The 22,126-nt window shown below is 42.0% G+C and overlaps 2 long non-coding RNA genes across 2 annotated transcripts; one reads left to right on the top strand and one right to left on the bottom strand.

The window, feature by feature from the left end:
- Nucleotides 1-13,425: 13,425 nt before the first annotated feature.
- Nucleotides 13,426-16,244, bottom strand: LOC121911267. Its single transcript, XR_006099806.1, has 3 exons — nt 16,158-16,244; nt 14,388-14,429; nt 13,426-14,246 (listed from the first exon to the last, which is right to left on the bottom strand). It is a non-coding gene; the product is annotated as an uncharacterized LOC121911267 (long non-coding RNA).
- Nucleotides 14,723-21,498, top strand: LOC121911266. Its single transcript, XR_006099805.1, has 3 exons — nt 14,723-16,321; nt 16,880-17,018; nt 20,353-21,498. It is a non-coding gene; the product is annotated as an uncharacterized LOC121911266 (long non-coding RNA).
- The last annotated feature ends 628 nt before the right edge of the window (nt 21,499-22,126 follow it).

Below are 22,126 nucleotides of genomic sequence, written 5' to 3'. Positions count from 1 at the left end.
CATGCATGTTTTCTGGAGTTGTATATGATCCTGTGTACCCACGAATATGAGCTGGGTGTATGAACATACACAGCTATCCCAGTTTAACTGCCCTGGCCTCTTTCCTGTGAGTGCAGAGAGACTATCCTGCTGTGCTCGGATCTCTCGTGGAGCGGCGTGTTTTTGTTTCTAGTCAAGCAGAGTATGTGAGTTTCCTCTCTGTGTAGTCCAACCGGACACACTGGGCCTGTGTGTGAGAGCGGGGCCATAGGGGACACTGGAGGCTCAGGAGTGGTGGGCTGTTTTGCTGCGGCCCGTGCAGGCCTTCACTCCTGGGGATAAGCACGTGCTACACTGCCAAGAGAGAAGCAGGTCCAGGCCCGGGCCTTTCTCCTGTGGTTTTCAAAGGAAAACATCCGCCATGCAGTTAGAATCACAGTAGAGTCATATCTACAGTATGAAACTATAAGCTTTGTCTTATGTCTCCGTTCAGTTCAGACAACTTCCCTGTACCAGCTGTATACAATACCATGCCTTGATAGAGTATGTTCTCACCGGATGAATAACAACATTAAAGTCGAGCTCCGGTCAAAAATTTGTTTTTCTGGCTTTTCTTCTTGTTTCTTCACTTGGATGTCTGAGCTTCACTGTGCAGAATGACTTTTTTTACATTCATCTGCTGAAGGAGGAAAGTTTCTCTGTTCTCACCTTAAATCTGAGTTAAAGGTGTGTACGTATTAGCATGATTTGTGACGTCACAACTAATTTGGAGCCAATCGAGGGCCAGTATGCAACTTACACAAGTGTGATGTTTAAACTTGAAGCCTCCAGTGCACATACACTGAGAATAGACTTTACAGTGAAGTAGGAGACATCTTGTGTCCAGCAGTTAAACTTTTGAAATGAACAATATTCATAGATTCTGGATTTTTCAATGAGGGAGACAGAGTACATGTCAATTTAAAGATTTTTTGCAAGGTAACTGAACATTTTTTTATGGAAAAAACACACCAGTCACAATTTACTATTCTAAGCAGAGGATTTTATATGTCCTAAAACATGTCTGGAGAGGATCTATTAGTACTTAGAAAAGCTACTGTGCATGCTAAAATCATTTGATTTTTGAGAGTTGGATTGATGGGTATCGCTGTCCCACAATGCAACACACCACAATAATAGAGGGGCTACTTACAACTGGAAAAAAGTGAAAAAAATGTGTATGGTTATGTTACAGCGCATGTGCAAATGAACATATCAATGATCAATCATTTTTTTTTGAAGTTTTCCAAAGTTGCCCTTTGATTGATGTCATTGAGGGCACACCTTGTGTCTTCTCTATTAGCCAAAAAATGTAATGTTCATTCATATTTTATACACAAACTAAGAAAATAGTGCACTGTCAAAATTAGTTCATACAGTATTGTATACTGTACTTTACTATTAGCGAGGGACTGATGTCTATTATGATTCCACTAGGGGGCGGCAGAGACCTGGGGAAAAGGTGTGAAATGTGTGACATTGAGTTGCTTCCTTCTGCAGCACATCTCTTAATTTAGTTTGCTGAATTAAGATTCTCCAGACCAGTTTCCATATGTGTCATTAGAAATTAGAAAATAGTTTGTATTGTAGATGTGAGCAATTAAGATAATGAAAATTATTGATTTAATGATTCTATTCAGATTACTTACCAGCAGTTTACAGCATCATTCTTTTTAATAAAATGCTTTATGCTTTCCAGTAAACTATTTTAATTTATCTCATTGACTCATTCCGTCAAGTCAGGTCAACATGTGATTATATTTTCCCAGGACACTAACTAGGCTGCACAATCTTTGTTTGAATCCCATTGAAAAGAATCACATTCCAGTGTGTCTGCGGTGTGTTAGTGGGTCATGCAGTGAGAGAGCCAACCAGAAGTTGCAGGTCCATTTCATAACAGCTTGCTGTGTTTGTGCATGGCGGCGCCATGTTCCCCGTATCACCGAGACAATCTGACACCAGCACTACTGCATGTTGCCTAATCTGGGAATCAGTGTAGCAGCTATTCCTTATAGACACGGCTCACAGAGCTCTCTGCGCAGGGAAGCCTTCTCTCAGGTATTCCAAGTTAACACTTATAAATATTTGGAGGTCACCGCTCGCTGACACTCTTGCTTGATCTCTTTGAGTGGACTGTGATGGACTTTGATTTGATGCAGCACAGCTGTGAGAAATGCTGGCACACTGGAAAGGCATTACATCAGACTAGACACAAGTCTAATAGACAGAGAAGCAAGAGAGGCAGGAGGAAAGGATTGAAAGGTTAAAGTGATGAGGAGAAAGAGTGAAGAGAAAAGCGGAATGACAGAAGAGAAGAAATGGAAGGAAGGGTTGATGAGGGAGGGGCGGGTGCTGACAGTGTTTTGTTGGAGTTATGTAGATGTAATCCCTTCTGATGGGCAGGTCAAGCTGCCTGCTAAACGCTGAGGTACTGGCCAGCCATGAGTGTGCACATGCAGGCGCACATCACACACACAAGTATGTGCAAGAGGCATGCTGCGTGTGTTTGTGCAGGTCTGTGTGCATGTGTGTCCGTTGAGCCCCTTGTTGCAATCTGGCAAGGCTCATGAAAGGGGGAACAAAGAGTAGATTTTCTTTTTCTTTAAGCGACGAGGGCCGGCCTGCAGAGGAAAGAGAGATGGATCTTCTCCAAATGCCACCGTGGGCGCACTAATGCCTGCTTTGTTCGCCGTGCTAATTCTATTATGGTAATGGAGGATGAATCCCAGCTTTCTTCCCCTTCTTGCTCCATCCCAGTTCCAAGTCTCCTGGCCCCTCACCCCCACCGGAGAGCTTCCGGCACAAGAACACAACAGTTAAATGGCCCCTAGAGGCCCCCACGAGATTAGATGCAAAGTCCTGACTGCTGTATAGACGTACTGAGTGGTGAAATAGCTCATTTTTTTCATCTTTCACTGATATTCATCTACGTCTTAAGCAGTTTAAATTTATCAAGACAGCTTTGTGAGTTCTCATTCTTTGCATTTATCAATAGGTCATTGTTTGCAAATCAGCAGCAGATGAGATAATGATAAAATAATGATGTTCTGCCTCAGTAAGGTAAACAATAAGGGGAAAATAGCATGCAAGATTTGAAAAGATTTGGAAATTATCCATGACACTAGTTGGCCATTGTGTCATCCTCTGGGACTTTCTCTGCCTTGCCATGCCGGGAGGAGGGTGTGGGTGGCTGTCAGGCCAGACCCTTAGGCCACGCAATGACTCGGTACATATCCAGTAATGTTCACTCCACTGGGACTGGCCTCTCTCTCCTTTGGGCAACACTCCATCGCTTTACCCAGCGGCCCCTGGAGAGCCTCTAATCCCTCCACCCTGGAACAACTCCAACTTGCAGTCCTTTAAAATGTCTTGGTTTGTGCATTATGAGATGCTATGAATTACACTTATGGAGATATGTAAGGAAAACATGGCAACTGGCAAACATGGCAGTGATAAATCTAAAATAATGAAACAGGGCTCTAAGTGGAACCAGGAGGGCTTCACTGACCCAAAATCAGGGTAACTTGATAGGCCTGCAGTGCTGCTAGAGGCAGGACTGCTAGTAAAGCCCAGCTGGGCTTACGGGTACCTAACCTCAGCGCAATGTGGAGCTCATTGGAGCCCTGGGAGATCTGCGGCAGGTCACATTCCTGGCCTTCAGAGCGACCCTGGGAGAGATGGAGCTACAGTGGTAGCACTGCGTGTTAGACAAGGTGTTACTGAAAGTGAAAATCTTGGTGTGGCTCTTGCTAGCCAAACTATCTCTTTATTTTTATTCTTCAGACTTCCATGAAGAGTTATAGTCCTATTAAGAATGTGATTGATGGCAAGTAGAGGTACAGCTAACTAATGACAGGCTGTTTAGCTTTGAACTCTGAGAAGTTATTACTCCAGACGGGATGAATAAATTGCTTAACCAAGACAAATGTCTTGCTGTCTTCATGCTCAGAATCCTCATTCTGCTGTCTGTTCATTCATTAACATACAGGAAAGCTAGATAAAGAGGTATTTTTTCCACGTGTACAGATGGTGTGTGATAACTCAAGACTGCCCCGTTGTAATTCTTTGCTTTGAGTGTATTCTGAGCTCAGAGTGTATGAGGGGCCTCACTACTGTGCAGCCATAAAGGGCAGCCTTTGCACATGAGCGATGGAGCCCTGAGCCCAGACTGAGGCGTTGTTGCTTTTTCACTCTGAAAGTGATATAAATTCCCAGCCGGTAATATAACATGTTTGGGTTGGTCGGTGTGTGAGAGGGAAAGAGGGCATGTGCGTAGTGTGTGTCAGAGAGAAAGGGTAGCGCAGGGCAGTGAATGAATAGCTCTGTCACAGAGAGGCTAGCTAATAAACTAGGTAGTTGAGGGAAGGGGGTAAAAAGAATGTATCTCATCTTTCGCCCCCTCCGTGAGTTGTCATCGAGGGTGAATTAGTTTTATGCCGAGGCGAATGCAACCAATAAAGCTCCATCCACTGGTCAGACCCTTCCCACCGTAGCCCCCCCTGCCTGCCGGTGGAAATTGCATTGGCCATGGTTTAGGAGACGCATGCGGGTCAAGTTTCAAACCTTTTGAAGTTTTCATCGTCAATAAATTGCAAGATCAAGCAGATTAGTTAAGTGTATTTTGGCTTCTTTTCACAGCCTGGCGACCTCTGTGTGTGTGTGTGCGTGTGTGTGTGTGTGTGAGAGTGTGTGAGAACACGAAGAGGTGGTTGTTCTTGGACTTCACTTTTGCTTTTCCAGAGTACAGCCCTGACCTCTATGTGTTGAGCGATTTGACCAAAAAAAGCAGATTATTCAGAAATGAGTTTTTAAACACTGAATTGTTGTTCTTTTCATCTTTTTCCCAACAGAACACAAAATCCTGTCAATTTACCCGTTAGTGAAGTTGTATTTCACTTTTTCACTGAGGTCGCTAGAATTCCATTACTCGCTATTTGTCTTATTTTACGCTCCAGAGACAAGTCTTGCATCAGAATCTGTATGAAAAAATATTTTATCTTGAAATGCTTTAATCCCAACATTTGTCACAGAGAGTTTGAGAGATGTAACTGTCATCAGATGGATGAGTGTGCGTTAAAGCTACTGTTAAAGTCTACTAATACCATATTGAACAAGCACTATACATCACTATAAAAGGGCCTCTCCGAGAACATCATCGCACGGTACTCACTTGACTGATATCAATGTTCGACCCTTTCTCAGTCCAACACTTTGACAGACGCGTTTGCAGAGAAACAGCCCGTTCTCCATCAGGCTAACAGCTCTGCTTTATTCAAACCATCGTAACAGCTCAGTCCCTCCGGTCTGACTTCTTTCCCAGGCCTTTCTCTGGAGGAGGGGAAGAAAAGGGAGGTGTTTGGACTGATAACCCCTCTCCATCACCCTGACACTGGGAGCAGAGCTGTGTCGAAGCAGGGCCCCTGGATAGGGCAGCGGCCCATCGGAGTGGTTCCCCCCGCCCCGGCTAGGAGTTAAGAAGAGCAAAGCGGAGGAGGGAGGTGAAGTGAGGAAGAGATAGAGAGGAGGGGCAGCGAAAGGAGGGCAACAGGCACCAGGGGGGAGAGTGATAAACAGTCAGAGTGAATGATGGAGGTCTAGCTGAAAGGTGGAGTTATCTGTTTGGTCATATGTTTGACAGACTCTTTCTTTCTCTCACAATCACTCACTGTGTCAGGTGATATCAGTTCTGCTGTGGCGCCAACTTGTTATCAGGCTCATGGAGGCCAATAGGTTTGTGCAGATTTGAGTTATCATAAATGTACATTACAACATACCCACTGTATGACTCCTCTGAGCTCCACAGATAAGGTTGAGCTATATACTGACGTCTTTTTAATGTATTTGATCAGCATTTCACTCACATTTGAACTCAGCGTTGATAGATATGACATACAGTGCAAACATAGGAATGGATGCCTTCACGTATGAGGGAATTTGGGTCACTTAGTTATAGATACACACATGCAAATACTCTTATATATGGGGGGGGGGGGTGCTAACAGGGAAAAGGCAGACTCCCGTTGAGCCCGCCGCTGCATAAATAAACATCGGTCCAGATTCGTAAACGTGGGGAGAAACACCATCTGTCACCATCCTGCATCAACCCCATCAGAGAAGGAGGTAAGAGAGGAAGGGAAAGGAGGAAGGATGGAGGGAAGTGTGAGCCTTAATGGAACCCAGGCAGTCACATGATAGATAACAAATTTCACAATGGGGAATGAGGGAATACCATAATGCGAAGCAGCCATGAGGGGGCCGGTGTGCGGTATGCAGCTGCACTGGCCACCGCAGCCACAGCATTACACACACACCCAGCCACTGCTGCCTGCTCTGACTCTGCAGCATCAGGAACTATACCTAATGTAACAATGTGTTGCAGGCTTTTACTCTTTAACCCAGCATGTTGAAGCAAGGTACACCCTACAGTATCAACTCTACCTGCCAATTAATTTTACTGTATGCTTCTGTAACTACTTGCTTAAAGCCATAGTAACACAGTGTATTGGTAACATATCTGTAGCAACCTCAAAAGTGGCACATCCTTTACTGCCATATGCTGTTCTCAGCACAATTCATGCTGGGACAGGTGAGCCCAGTCATCATGGTGCAACATAATTGTGGGAATGCTGGGTTTACATAAGGGATTGAGCAAGGCTTCTGTACAGGAGATGCTCTTGTTGAAATGGGCTGTTGTGATTTCACACTTTTCCTGGTGATGCCAATAATATCATGTCTTGCAGATGTCTTTCTGTTTTCCTCTTAAGCCTTATTCATCATATATATGTGTGTGTATATATATATATATATATATATATATAACATACTTTGTAAATGTTTATTTGTTCTTACAACAGATGTTGGAGGTTTTTTCCATTGCAGTGAAAGATGAGTCTTCTCAATGCATCATTTCAAACATTTCAAATTTACAGTGTGCTCAAACCAACGAGAGACCTGTATTTTTCTCCAGTTATGGAAAAAAAAACATCATCCCCCCCATCTTGGAAACCAGCTCTCAAAAATGCATGTCTAATATGTTTCCATGTAAATTTTGACAAATGAACAGAGACGTGAGGGTTTAAAGAGTCTTAGGATCTATACACTACACAGCTGGTTGGGCTTGTTTGCAGATGTAGCATGCAGGCTGCACTCCTTGGCCTCCTCTCTTTTTCGTGTGGTGCACGACTGAAAAGTCACAAGAGGAGTGGGAATGGATTAAGCTCCTTTTCAAATTAAACAAGTCATATTTTTTTTCTTTTTCAATCAGTGTGTGCGTCTCATTGTGAATGTACAGGCTATTAATCAAAGCTAACATAAACAAGTTGTGACGGGGGGCTGTAATGGTTTCCGTGACTGCTGTCAGTGGGTTCTGAGAACCAGATAAACAGAAGATCAGCAGGGGAACCAGACTAACACCATAGCCAAAGATGTGACCACTTCTCCATGGGTGCAGAAGAACCAACTATTTGGACACTCTTGTTGGTGCTTTGTGCCATGTGAAATCCCCATCATGTCAAGGCAGTGCTGACACACAAAGATTGATGTATTTTTACACTCATACACCACCCCCACAACCTCCCTTAAATGTTTTGTTAGAGGTAAACTAGTCAGCATGTGTGCTTTTGAAATCCACACCAGTGAGAAAAGCCACACCAAAAGCATGGTGAAAGATCACAATGAAACAAAAAACGCATGCAAAGTCTAAATAAAGAAAAAAATATATAAATTTATTTTATTAAAGTCATGATTTTTTCCCTCAATTTGTTTCTTTTGTCTGGATTCGTCAGTTGTCAGCTTCAAAGCCTTGGCATCCCAGCAAACCACTTGGAGAACAAAAGAGTCTGCATGTTGTCATTTTGCAGCTGAACTTGCTGCCCAGCTCTCGTGTTTGACGAGATATTATTCTATTTGAGGGCCTGTGCAGTGTATATTTTCTCTTTGGGTTCGAACTTTGCTGTTCTTTCTGGATCTCAAGCCCTTCATCAGCTCTATGCTTCTGTTTGCTTTGCCCTGGCTCGCTCCAGTTGCTCATGTCATGGGCCAGTGATGCTCTTACATGGGACACACACACACACACACACACACCCACACACACCTATCCTCTTCTTAACTCCTCTCTTGATTCTCAAGAGTGTGTTTGTTATCACTGACTAACTTCCCAAACAGAAGGATATGCTCCTCCCTGAAAAATCAGTCTGTAAAAGAAGAACATGGAGGTCTGAACTTATGCATTTCATAGGTTGTTATTCTAAATTGTCGGTTCAGTGTGAACATTGTGGAGGTATAGTATCAAAATTTTAAGACCTCACTTGTGAATGTGCAACACCACCCCCTATATTATTTCCAAATGTGTTTCAGCAAGCATATGCATATATGTCCTCTCAAATGTGTGCATCTATTATATGTCCATGTTCATACGTGGAGGTCTTTACTTCTTTGTTCATGTCTGTGTATCTGCTGCGGTCTGTCTGTCATAGTTTGGGAATCGGGGTTCAGCACATGCTTTTAATCAGGCGATCTCTGACTTTGCCAGACGACTGTACACTGCTCCCCCTCCTCTCTTTACTCCTCAGTCCTCCTTCCCTCCCCTTCTCTATTAAAAAACATTTTCTCTCACTGTTCAAGGGAAAAAAGCTCTCTGGCTCCACGCAGTGGTAGAGAGGTAGCCTGCCTCATACAAGCCATAGAACCTATCTTCATATGCACTGGTGGAATGTAACTAAGTACATTTACTTAAAGGCACACTATGCAGGATTTGTCGGTTGGTGTTTGTAAACACAGCAATCAAAGTTGGCCCTTCCTCCCCGGCTCAACGACACCAGAGTGAGCTGAGAGCGAGAGAGAGAGAAAGAGAGAGAGCAGCAGTGGTTGAGCAAGCTAGAAAGTGAATGTAGAGAGTGAGCAGGGATAGCAAGAACGAAGCCGTGAATCAGATAAATAAAACTAAAATTATTTTCGGATTGTTTCATGGCAGTTATGTTCTAAAGCTCAAGTAAACACACCCACACCTTCATGCAACCCTGCGGGAAGGTGCTGCATTGCTGGATTTTGTGTCAATGCAGCTGAAGTACACACTTATCCTGTCCACTGTGGCCTCTCTGCTCTGCGTGTGTGTGTGTGTGTGTGTGTGTGTGTGTGTGTGTGTGTGTGTAGTTCAGTCCTGACCTTGGTCAAACAGACATAGACAGCAAAGGAGCAGCACTCTGCTCGCAGCAGAGGAGAGACACAGAGAAGCAGAGGAAACACTGAAGCACACCCACTGTGCAAAGGTTGATGCCCAGAAATGTCCCAAACACATCAAAATAATAAGAAAATAAGAAAACAAAGGCAGAGGGCAGGGTTTCTGAACACTGCCACACGCTTTTACTGGGTCATAAGTGATGATAGAGAGGGATTATTTTTGTGTCTATACATTGTTTTTTTTAGGAAAATCCGACATATTATGCCTTTAAGGTACTTTTACTTTACTTGAATATTTCTATTTTATGCTACTTTATACTTTACAAGTACTATTGTACTTTTTCCTCTGCTACGTTTACTCAACAAGTGAAGTTAATAGTTATTTTTCAGATTACGATTTTAAATGAAAAAACATATAAGTTTATAAAATACAATGCATTGTTTAAGATTAAACCAGTGGTTCCCAAACTTTTCGGCTTTTTGGCCTTTACAAAGAACCATTACTAGTTGGCAGCTCTTGTCAATTTTCAGAGGTCCATGTCCAAATTTGTGTCCAGATTTTTTTTTCTTTCCTGCCCTATTAATCATCTTACAGCCCCTCAGATTTACAGTATCTTTAGAGGGGGGCCAACCCCGGTTGGGAACCACTGGACTAAACTACCTAACTGTTTATAAAGTATAATTTAGAATGCAGCTCCACCTCCACCAGCTACATTAGCAAAATGCTACTTATGCAATGATGCATTAGTATTAACAATCTACTAATGTGATATGTCATTCACAGGGGCCATTTCTCAGGAGAATGGGTATTTTTATTTTTTATACTTTAAGTACTTTTACCTTAGTGGGATTTTAAATGCAGGATTTTTACTTAGAGTGTTTTTTAAATTTTGGTATTAATACTTTCACTAAAATAAATGATCTAAGTACTTCTCCCACCACTGCTCATATTCATACGTAATGGATGTCTTGTTATGTATTGTCTGTGCATTTCTTTCTTTCTTTCTTGTGTCTTTCTCTTTATTTATTTATTTACATAACTAATTGTAGTTATGCATGCGGGCTTGTTAATGTTTTTCATCTTGGAAAACATTTCAAGAGGGTGAAGAGTTTAAGCCATTTACTGTAGACAAAAGTAATGGAAAATCATCTTTTACTGCAACAAGTGTGCAGAGTAAAATGTAATTAGTATTTATGTAAATTATCCATTTGTAATAAAGCATGCTTTTCTTTTATATTACAAATTTCACCTGTAACCCATTTGGCTCTTTCTACAATATTAACTTTATCATTTTTTTGTCTTCACTTTAATTCTTACATTTGCTTTACACTTGATGAATTTCTCTTTTTTTAATCTCCTGCCATGCACTTTCAGCCTGTCTCACCTCCTTGCCCTGTTTTTCACCGTCTATTGCTGTGTCTTTCAGGTGAGAATAAGTGACAGTTGGAGTGACAGGCTCATTAGGGCTTCATTACATGGCTGCTTGGACAGGAGGAGGAGAGAGGCCCAGTAGATGAGCTATAAAGCAGGACTGGCTGGCTGGGCGACCCCAGCAGCCCCAGAGCCTCGGAGCTTCTCCACAAAGGTTCACTAAAGGCCCCTGAAGGGGAAGAGCACACCTGGGACAGGTGAGGTTTGCCGTGGAGAAGGGCACTGGGTGCACATTTACCGAGAAAGCGGGGGTGGATTCCTCACATTCAGCCCAGGAGGTAACCCCAAGGCACTGCACTACGCACACAATACACTGACATGCACATACATATCCACACATACACACACAGACTGTCTGCCAAGGGTATTACAAGTTTAGACTTTTCAACAGGTCTACTCAACTAAAAGAAAACAGATCAAACAGTGAAATTACTTTTCCAAGCCTGAATAATGAGAATTAAGACAAGACACAAGTCGTGACAAGAACTTTTCACATTAGATATTTCAGGCTGCTCCTCCTTGAACTGTACCACACCTCCGAATCCTGAGAATTGACAAGGCTTGAAAAGCCAGACCCAGTTGTTCTGCAGTTGGATTTGGGTTTAATGCCTGCCAACAAATGTCAGTCAGAGGTTTGTTTTCTCGGGGAGCAACTGAGTAACATATCTCGAGCTGCGGTGATTAAGGCATTCAAGAACCATTAAGTAGTTAAATTAAGTGTCTAAATGGAAACCAGGTTGCTCCTCGATTTTTAAGGATTTGAGTGAGGGATCGGGTAACAGATCTAAGATGAAAAAAGACCTTGGTCAAATAATGTTTACACATAATTCATAATGTTTAGAGTACTTTTGCAGACTCTAATGCAGCAACATAATTAAAACAGAGTCATGTAGGACACTTGGACCTGATGTTAAAATATTTTCCAGTGACTGGGGTACGTATGCAATTTAAATGCATGTAACAAACTGAAACTGGCTAAGCTGTAAATACTTCAACCACCTTGCAAAATACTGATAGTGATGGTGTTTTGTGTCAAAATACAGGGAATTTTCTATGAGCAGGTTTCAGCACCTGTCCCAGGCTCCTTGTACTTCCTTAATGGTGATAAATGAACCCGGTTGAGTCATAGAACTCTGTGCCAGTGAAATATATCTTAATGAAGGAAATGTGGCTTCACTGGGACTTACAGCTGCCACAAGTATGCAAGAGTACACTGTTAAATGTACTGTGAGTCTGAATGAGTGGAAGTGTTTGGAATGGGAGAGGGTAGTGAGAGTGACGTTAGATTTGTGTTAACGTTGAATCACATATTTGTGTATATAAATCTTCTTTGACTGTGCTTTTCCTCTGCACTTTTTATCTTCTCAAAGAGGTTTAGACCAAATCTATGACATCACCCAGTGGAATGTAAACAGAGTAAACATGTCACAAATGAAAAACATTTATTTTGTGAATGTGATATCTAAGCCATGTAAAGTTGGTCTGCTAAGTTATACTGTCACAACATGCAGGCAATGAGAATTAATCTGGTGCAGGTTTCTCACTTTAATACAGTTAAACCACCATCACTGCCATAAAAACCTGTACAGCCTGTTAATAATGTGTTTCCTGCAGGCTCTAAATTACATAAACATTTGTTTACAGAAACAGGAAAGACGCTGACACTAGCTAACTACTAACAATTAAATATAGCAGATAAGGATAGTGCACATCCACTGTAATAATGTGAGAAACAAAGTAAATATTTAATATTTGAAATCAGTGCTTACCAGTGAAGTGGTTTTAAAGGAAACATTGGGCAATGCTGCTCCATTTGTTGAGTAATGTTAGCTTGCATTAGCAATTTTTAGCTAGGATAAAAGAGTACAGTTCTTCAGGTTAGAGCATTAGCAACACTACTGGCAGCCCCTGGTCGGATAGAAAGTTGTGAAAACCTAGATAACCCTGTTTCTGTTTGTTGTTAGAGCAGTTACAGTGAAAGTCATTTTACACAGCTTTGTCCGACTTCCTCCACAGGCATGCCCAGCGTGAGAGGGGTCTATCAGCTGTCAATCACTTGCTAGGTGGCCTATGGACACTAAGTCCACCCCTATGTCAGAACAGGCTAAGCAGTGAGAATGAAAAGATTAAAAGGAAAAAAAACTAAGATCTGAGAGCAAAGGTGGAAAACTACAGCAGCGTTTTGCTTCCATCAGGACAAAAAATTAGCTCAGTTTCTCAATATAACAAGAAAACTTTCTCATTATAATGAGAAAGTTAACTCTATATAACAAGGTAGTATCTCGTAACAAGAGCGTTTTCTCATTATAACAAGATCATTTTTCTCATTATAACATGAAAAACAACTTGTTTTGTGCAAGTTATGCAGCACATTGCTGCTCTTTATGTGCTGAAGAGTTCATGGGGAAATTATGATATTAACTGCAGCTGGACCTCATGTTACGGAAAATGACAGACAGGTAGAAACAGGTTTTATTGTAATATTCCAGGGGATAATGACTGTGTGCTCACTACATTTCACTCACTGTTAATGAGAAGCTGCTAAAGGACTGACAAAAGCACAGCCAAGCACTGTTTTAACTGCTTTTCACTTTCTCATTGTTTGGGGAAAATCCATGTAATTTACGTGCTGGTGCGCATGCATGTTACCATGGTTACACATATACGCCATGACAGTTCATGTCCAGAAGGTGGATTTAATAGTAGTTTAGATACATTTCAAGCATTTGTTTCACACCAGCCTAACCTAGATGGGTTGCTCATGTTTGTCACAATAAAAGCACCTACTCTTATAAGAAAACTTTAGAACTTATGGATTTATTTTATGGTATAAATTTTCCTGCTTACAGTTTTGGGTTCATATTCATGGTTTAGATATTTCATTACATCGTATTTGTCTTTATTTATGTGTTTTTATGTTTGCATTCCAGTGAGTTCAGTTTGACTCCATACACAGCTCCTACGTTGTACCCCATGACTTAGATTGCTGTCACATTTTCAACTACTCATAGAGAAATTCCATAAAAAGTGAATGAGGTTGTGGAATTTGGATCTAAACAAGAGGGTGGATTTCTCCAAAGAATTAACTGTGATTTGACTCAGACAGCAGGCCAAATTCATAGAGGAAATATGAACATACACAAAGCCTAAACCTCCACTTAGAATCCCCCTCTCTGTGCCCTTAACCACTGCTTCTCATTTTATGTTGCCAGTGAATACTTAACCACCCTGCATTGGTCTTTTCTTTATCCCCCTTCCTTTCGCTGGAGCGGTTTCCCATCCCTATGCTCAGATGTGACCTTTCACCCCTGGCGGCATGTTGACTCTCGATGGCAGACATGCTGGTGTCTAATGCTCACCGCTCCACAGATCGGTTAAGTTACGGTCAGTTCCGACAGTCACTGTGGCTGAAGAAAAGAGAAGCTGGATGGAGATGGAGGATGGATGCTAATATTGCCTTGGCTGAATATAAACTATTATTGACTTCACTTTTTCCCTGTCCTTCCTCTGTTTGGGAGACTGGCGGACGCCTCATCTCTTCCTGCTCTCTTCTCCTGCTCTTTATTCTCCTGCTCTTTATTTTTCTCTTTACATGGAATGGCTTTGGTCAGCCTGTGCACTGCCAGATGCGTAAAGGGAAAGAAGAAAAAAGGATTGGACAGCTCAAATGCATTGGTTTTTGTATTTATATATTTCATAATGTTTTTCTGTATATCACCTAGTATGGTTGGTTCATAAATTCCTTACAGTGGTGACTCACCCAGTTCCTCACTGTGAACAACTGTGTCACTACTTCCCACGACTGAAAACACAGAAAAAACAAAATTAAAGACAGATTGCAAAATAGAAACATATCAGGTGAATCAAGCTGACATTCAAAACCCCATGGCAGCCGCACCACTGGATATCATTGCGCTATTTGGTGAAATGATAATTATGATAATTGTTCCGTGAACTGTAGCAGTGTGGGGTTGTAATAGTCGCTCTTTCCACAACAGGAACTACTGGGTTCTCTTCACCGGCATGCCAAAACCACAGAGCTTACACAGCCCTGAGGATGACAAGACAGGGAGGATGGAGGAAAGGGGTAAATGAAACAAAGAATGAGGCACACTATAGGGTCCTATAAAGACTTTCATATGTACCGTGCCCTGCATGTTTGATTTTCAGTGACTGCGGCACGGCTTGGCTGCCTCTCAAGGCGATCCAAGAATAATTTCCATGAGTAGAGGAATGGATCTGTGACTCTACAGATCATAGCACTCTGTTAGTCATATGTATTTCATTGATTCTGACTTTTCTTCCCTGTCATTTGAGTGTTTCAGTGAAAGGTGTAATGGCATGGCTGCAACTGACCTAGATATAAAACTTTGAGTACTCAGTGTTGTACCATTTTTGTTGAAATCTCTAATATGACCATTGAAAATACCCTGAAATGATTTATTTTATTGAAACTTAGCTTTTATACCATATACTTTAGACTCTATATTAGTCTTGCCATTATTGCTAATGCTATCTGTATTTGTTTTAATTTAATTTCTTGAGAAAATAATGTTTGATTCCTAAGAAAAATAGTTTTTCTTTTCTTTGTGATGAGCAGACATTTTTTACCATGATGACTGTCATACGGTGGTCCAAGTTATAAATCTTTGTATTTTACGCCCTGTCAATGGGACTTAATTAGTGCTTATTAAAGGCAGGTGTGCTGCTGAGGTCAACCAGCTCAGTCGCATTGGTTTAAATATACAGCGTGTTAGCATCAGTTAAACCAAACTGCTACAGATGGATACATAGACTGGTGAAAATTCATGTTTATTTCCCATAAAATAAAAAGCAGTAAACTTTTATCATTCACTTATCACTCACACCCACTTTATCATTCTCTCTAATTTCAAGGTATTTACAATGAAAATATAATGAGCTATAAAGAAATAGTTCAACATTTTGGGAAATATGCTTATGTGGTTTCTTTGTGAGAGTTAGCTGAGAAGATTGATACCAATCTTATGTTTGTGTTAAGTTTGAAGCTAGAGCCAGGAAGCAATTAGCTTAGCATAGCATGAAGACTGGAAGCAGGGGGAAACCGCTAGCTTGGCTCTCTCAAAAGTTTAAAAAAAAAAAACACCCTCACTGCATCAACAAGACTCCAGGAGGTCACTGGCTTTAGTACATCAAGAAACAGTTACAGCATGTAACCCTGACGCCATAAATTGTCATTTTAACATTTCTGTTTGTGCAGATTAAAAAAACAAAGTACAACATCTGAGTTTGAAAGGTAGGCAAATTTATGAACTTTGAACAGAGACAGGCTAACTGTTTCTCCCTGCGTCTAGTCTTTATGGTTAGCTAGGCTAATCGCTTCTGAGACGAAAGACTCCTATAAAAAGCTCCTTTTTAAGAGTTGTTGCACGTTGAAAATGATATGACACAAATGTTCTGAAAACAACCAGCATCACGCAGGATTTCCTGTCTGTTGACTTGAAAGATTTGCTCTGCTGTGCATGTTATCACATAGACATACAATACTTACAGACATTATTAGGAGTTAGATGTAGTTCTGTCTCCTTTCTCTCTAAATCCCCTCTTCATATCAAGTGTCTTTGCTGTCTCTGGCTTGTGTCTTGTTTTTTCTGAGCTCTCCGTTAGCACTCGGAGCTGTCAAGGAATGATGCTGCACAGTGCTGCCAGGCAGAGGTGAGGCGCAGGGTGACACACTGAGAAGTGAGATGAATCTTCTTCATCAAAACCACAGTGATATATATGCTGCTACATCTCCATCCTGTGTATAGGCACTGTCCTTTTTCCATTGTTGTATTCTCCTGCTTAGATCTTACTGACACTTTATCTTGTATACCCTATAACATTTTTTTGAGCATCATCCTTTATATTCATTTTTGTTTTCCTTTTCCACAGTTTACTCTGTTTCACACTATACATGCAGAACTAGTAAATCTTTGTGTTTTGGGTTAGCCAACTAGTATATTGGATGCATCAGGTAACAGAATAGAGCGAGTTCCAAAGGCTATTTGACAAAAATAATTAATAACTTGATTACTTTAAACATGTCAACTTGGCAGTCCAAGCAGAATATTTTCTGCTCGATACTGGTCTGTTTCACACATTCCCACCTTCATACATAAACTCACAATCACAGTGAGCAGGCATGATGCTAGCGTCACACACTTGCACAGTCTGAGCTCTCAGGCATGAAAAGATCGATTCTATCTTCTATGTCTAATTCTGGGTTTTCAGACGGGATATGTGCGTGGACTATATGCGTATGTTGCCAGGTTTGTGTCAAGATTTCCAGTGCTCCCGCTGTGTTAATGGCTAGGCTGTGAATCGTCACCACGGCAATGGTCAAATGGGGCCAGGCTGATGACGTACACCGGTAAGTCCATCCAAGGGAAATAGCAAATGTGTGTGCGTGTATTCTGAGGTGTGTTCAAAGTCCTTGCTCCCCTGCCTTCTTTCTGGGCCCTACGAAGTAGGCAGCAGTGTGAACAAAGGGTCAATGCCAGGCTTTCTTCATCCATACTGGAGGGCTTTGGCACCTCACAGCTCTTGTAGACTCCAGCACCTGCCTTCTCTCAATCTCACTGGGACAGCGTCATTTAGCCAGACTGATCTTCTCCAGGCCAATAGGGAAACTTAATTTAATCATTCTGCAACTGGTGCTGTGTGGGTAGAACACAGATTTCACAGACGGCATAATGTCGTCGAGACAGGGTGGCCTGTTGGACAATTTTGTGACTGGGAGGTTGCAAGTTCACTCCAAGCAAGAGCCAGAATCCCTTTTTTCCCTCTGAGCCTGACACTGAACTGAAACCAGCCATCCATGAAAAAGTGCAAACCACTCAGCAAGAACTTTGTTTTTGTGAAAACAGTTTTACTTAATTGCTGTGACAAGATTTGCGCTGTCGCAACAGCCACTGCTCCACCTTCTTGTTCCTTTCTGCAAACACATCCATATGTGGGAATTGACGTCCCGTGATGTTTGCTTAAATCTTTATTCCCTCAGTGCCCCGGCTGGCTCGGCCCAGTCCAGGAACTGCAGCAGCCGTGCAGCGGGGCCTCACTGCTGGAGGGCAGGAACTCACTGAACAGGAGGGAGCGCTCCTAATTGGCCTGAATGGCTGCAATCTGAGCCAATAAGAGATAAGTGCTGGATTGCTCTCCAGATCGGCAGCGATAGCATTGTGCTGTGTGACCGGGCCACGATTGCGCTGTTGACCAAACAGAGAACAGGTGTGCAAGCTCTCTCCAGCTCAGGTGGCCTTCCCAGCAACCCCGAACAAGCTCTGCCGTGGCGGGCCTCACACACCCTGAGCAAACACACTGAACGCTCGGATTGCTGTGCACTGTATGCTTTTATACTTTGAGGAAAAAATCCATCTCTGTGTGACAAGCTTGTTCCTGTGTTATAGCTGGATAATCTACAGTATGGAGGAATGTATTCATAAATGTTGGAACAAAGGCACTCTTAACCTACTTCCTTCATGGCTAATCAAGCAGCATTGACTTTAGTGATAGGGGGCTGGTTAGACGGATGTTGGCGGTTTGAACGGCGTGCAATGCAAGCTATTAATACTTCATTTTTTATGAATCACAAAGTGGCAGCAAGTGAATAGTATTTTCGTCTTTCCTGCAACTGCTTTGAATATTAATTACAAATCCTTTCAACTTGCCTCTGAAGCGACCATTTCTATATTTCACAAACAATAGATACTGTAAATGTTTGGCTCAGATGGCCAATCTTTGTTTTGATTAGGACCCATAAGTGTATAAATATGCCTATAACCTTCTTGGCAAGCAAACTCTTGACATTTATGGCTTCCAGATGGCAAACGACCAATGGAAGAATTCACATTTAGTATTGTAAACAAAAGAGGAGAAATAGGAAAAAGAATAAGCAGTAATATCAAAACAAACAATTCTTTACCAGTTTCCCTTTTAGGCTTTATTTTTCTGTTTGCTTAAGCACATAACATCTTCTCTGTAATTCATTGTGTTTGGTATTAGTCATTTTAATGCTGTGTGTATTTATGATTAATTTCTAGAAAAGAAATAGATGTTGCTCATAAAATGTGTGCAAATAGCACACAGAGATAAACTGTTAACCAGCTGTTAAACACACTGTGTTGTGTATGCATGTTAGTTCACTGAAATACTCAAGTGTTTGCCTGTGCTGTTTACATCTGAATTTGACTGAGTGAGTGTAACTTTTTCAATGAGAGAGGAAGGGGGTCTTTAAGAGGGGAATCACATCCTGTGCCAGAGCCCTGAACTCTGTTTCCAAAGCCAGCAGAAGTGATGGGTGTGCTGGGATAATGAGGGGGGTCAGTATCAGAGGGTGAAAGCATTTGGGGATAAGCCATGGCTAATGACGAGGAAGTCCGAGGCGGCTTTGATCTACACAGGTCCTTTGGCACATCGAGGGAAAGCTGTGTGCTATACAAGGAGACCCCTAATCTTCTTAGGGATATGCTTAACATTCCTCTACTTTTGGGGACCAAGAAGAGTACTCCATCTCTCCGTCTGTCCTCTTTATGGGTGCAATTCAAAACAGTCTGCAAGTCTGCATCCTATTTTGCTGTTGGTTTTTCGGGAAACCAGAGCATATATGAGGGGAAAGACAAAGCTGTGGGTTGGTGGGTTGGCTGCTCGATGGAAGGAAGGCCTCTTCTGGTCACACTGTGGGATGGTCTCTGCTAAGCTGGAACAGGTTTTTGGTGGGTTTTGGGAAGATTTCCGCATCAACCACTGGCATCGTGTAGCTGAAGCTAATCCTGCAGAGGAAATTTTGATTTCATTTTGGATGTAGAAGTTGTTCCCAAAGTGGCATCATCATCACTTCAAAATGATTGATTTCTCCCCATGTCTACTGGGATTATTTTCTAGAAAACCATTCTTGTTTTCTTTCTACTGCGGTTGGAAGGTATTTATAGATGTGATGTTTGAAATTATATATTATATATATAAAGTCTGAATTGGCCTAAGAATGACATTAAGCACTATTCTCTGAGGCGTTTTGAGAAAGGACAGAGCTGGAAATTACAGTGGCTATGCCAGCCTGCTGCCTCCCTGCGTGCCAGTCAAGGAGAAAAGCCCAAAAAGCAGCAACGAGGATGGAAAGTATGGAACAGTCCTTTCCATGCCTTTGTGAAAACTGAAAAAAGGGCAAATTCACTCCTTTTTTCCCATCCAGACCACATTAGACAGATTAGAAAATTTACTCTATAAAGATATTTAGTAATTGAACTTGAAAAGATAAAAATAACTTTTCTACCTTGGTTTTTCAATGAGAAAGAGGAGCTCTACATGACGAAATGGAGAAACATGGTGTGAATTTCTAGCAGCAAGATTAGTGAAATCACTCTTTTTTGTGTTTTCACAAATAGAATAAAGGTTTCACAAATCTGAAACTGTGATTTAACGACTCTCTAGAGTCTCCTTTGGTAATCTAGACCAGAAGTCCAAGAGTACTGGTTTTTTATCTGGATCTGGTCTAATGTGGTCTGGATGGAAAAATATCAGTGAAATCAACCTTTTTTCTGTTTTCATAAGCAAAATAAAGGTTACACAAATCTGAAAGTGGGTTTAAAAAGGGTTAAGGCTTTTGCTACAATGTCTAACACTTTTGTCTAAGTGTAAATGGTAAAAAAAAAAAGGACAATCAGCTGCTAAATATTAATAATTATTTATGTTTCCCTTTGTTCTCTCAGGAAACTGCTTCATCTTCAAATCTTCGAATCTTCAACTGTCCAGCCTCTGGACTAGTGGACTGAGCCCTCAAGGATTTCAGTCATAGTACTGTGACATGTTCACCATCATCACATCAAGTCTGTGCGGGCGCTGGGTCGCAAGGGGATAAAATGTGCTCAGAGACGGACTTAAGACCTCCACTGTTTCCATGGAGATAAAATGAAATTCCTGACCATGTAACTCATTTCAAAGTGTTTTTCTGAACAGCTCCTAATGGTTTTGAAATATGCTGGTCTGCGGCTTTACTCTCACCAAACTTGGTCAGAATGCTCAGAGAGATTTTCCCTTTACATGAACTGCTACACTGCTATTAAATCCTCACTGAGGATCTTCACATTGTAGACTGACAAAAAACAACCATTACCCCACTTAGTTTAGCAGATTATAATAAACAAATCCAAGTCATTAAGCCTATTATTTTGTGTGGACATTATAGGTTATCTCACTTCAGTTCATTTATACAACAAAAGTGAAAAAAGCAAATATCATCAAAAGTAAATCTTTTACACATCCTATTATCATTAATATTATAATGATAATTATTGTTTTTTTATTATTGATAATAATAATTAGTATTTCATTTTACATCTTCACTTTAAACCCTATTGCTGCAGGATTATGGGTAATTTTCTAAGCAAAGTCTGGTGAAGTCTGCACCCCAAGCAGACTCTCTGGAAGTCTACAGAAAATCCACTTGAGGATTCTTGTGGGCTTGATGAACTGTGGGTTTGGACAGCCCTCAGCACTCACAGACTTCTCAGGAACGCACCCGCAAAGTCCGCAAGTCTGCAAGTGCGGTTAAGTCCGGACATTTGGATTCAGCCTCAATTTGACGAGCAAGTGTTGAGCAGTTGTGGGCACGTAGGGAGGGTCGTCACGGCTCTGTGCTCGCAGGACCGCATTTGTGCATGTAGAGCAGAAATGCTCCCTCATGAGGATGCATGGTTTTCCACTCGCGGATATTGTTCTGAAACTAATTAAAGCCATAGTTTTCCATCAACACTTGTTCCTTGTTGTTTTCTTGGTTTTCTTACAATAACGCTTTTATTCTTACAAACAGATTGGTTTTGTGCAATACTTCCATGCATAATAAGAGATGGACCAGAGAGCCCTGCTAGTCAATCAGATCCTTGGTGTGGGGATAGTGATGGACCCAGAGACCCCTCAGTCTTGCTTACTGCTAGGCCAACAGAGTATTAGCCAGCCGAGGCCTGCGTGTCTGCAGGGGCTTAGACCTGCCTTCGTTCCCCGTTCTGCAGCCAAAGCCGACACCCCTCCAGGGCATGAGGAGAGAGGAATGCACTCCGACCCTCCACCCTCCTCTCTTCTTTCCCTCCAGAGGAGCAGGGATGGAGGCCCCTTTATGGAAACCAACCAAGACCCCAGGCATCAGATCCCTCTGTTTTTCATCCTTCTCTTTACCTCCTCACCCTTTGCTCTTTTTTCTCCCCTTTGTGCGAGGGTTGTTTGCAGTGGTAGAGTACACAGTGCGGTGTAGCCGCAGCCTTCCAGAGGGCCACGGCGAGCTTGGACGGGGCCCCTGATAAGGGCTGCGCTCGGCTGCTATGAGGGCCATGAGAGCACAAACATTACGCCACTGAGTAAACGGATCCTGGGGCCCACTGCTGAGCGCCTTTGTTATTGCGGCTCACATGCAGCCGGGTCAGAGCAGATAGAGAATGCAGCTCATATGGCTGGCTTATCACAAAATCCAATCCCGGACCTTGTGGTACA

The sequence above is a fragment of the Thunnus maccoyii genome, chromosome 14, assembly GCF_910596095.1.
Source record: "Thunnus maccoyii chromosome 14, fThuMac1.1, whole genome shotgun sequence".
NCBI classification, from domain to species: Eukaryota; Metazoa; Chordata; class Actinopteri; order Scombriformes; family Scombridae; genus Thunnus; species Thunnus maccoyii.
This window is presented reverse-complemented; position numbering and strand designations above follow the sequence as displayed.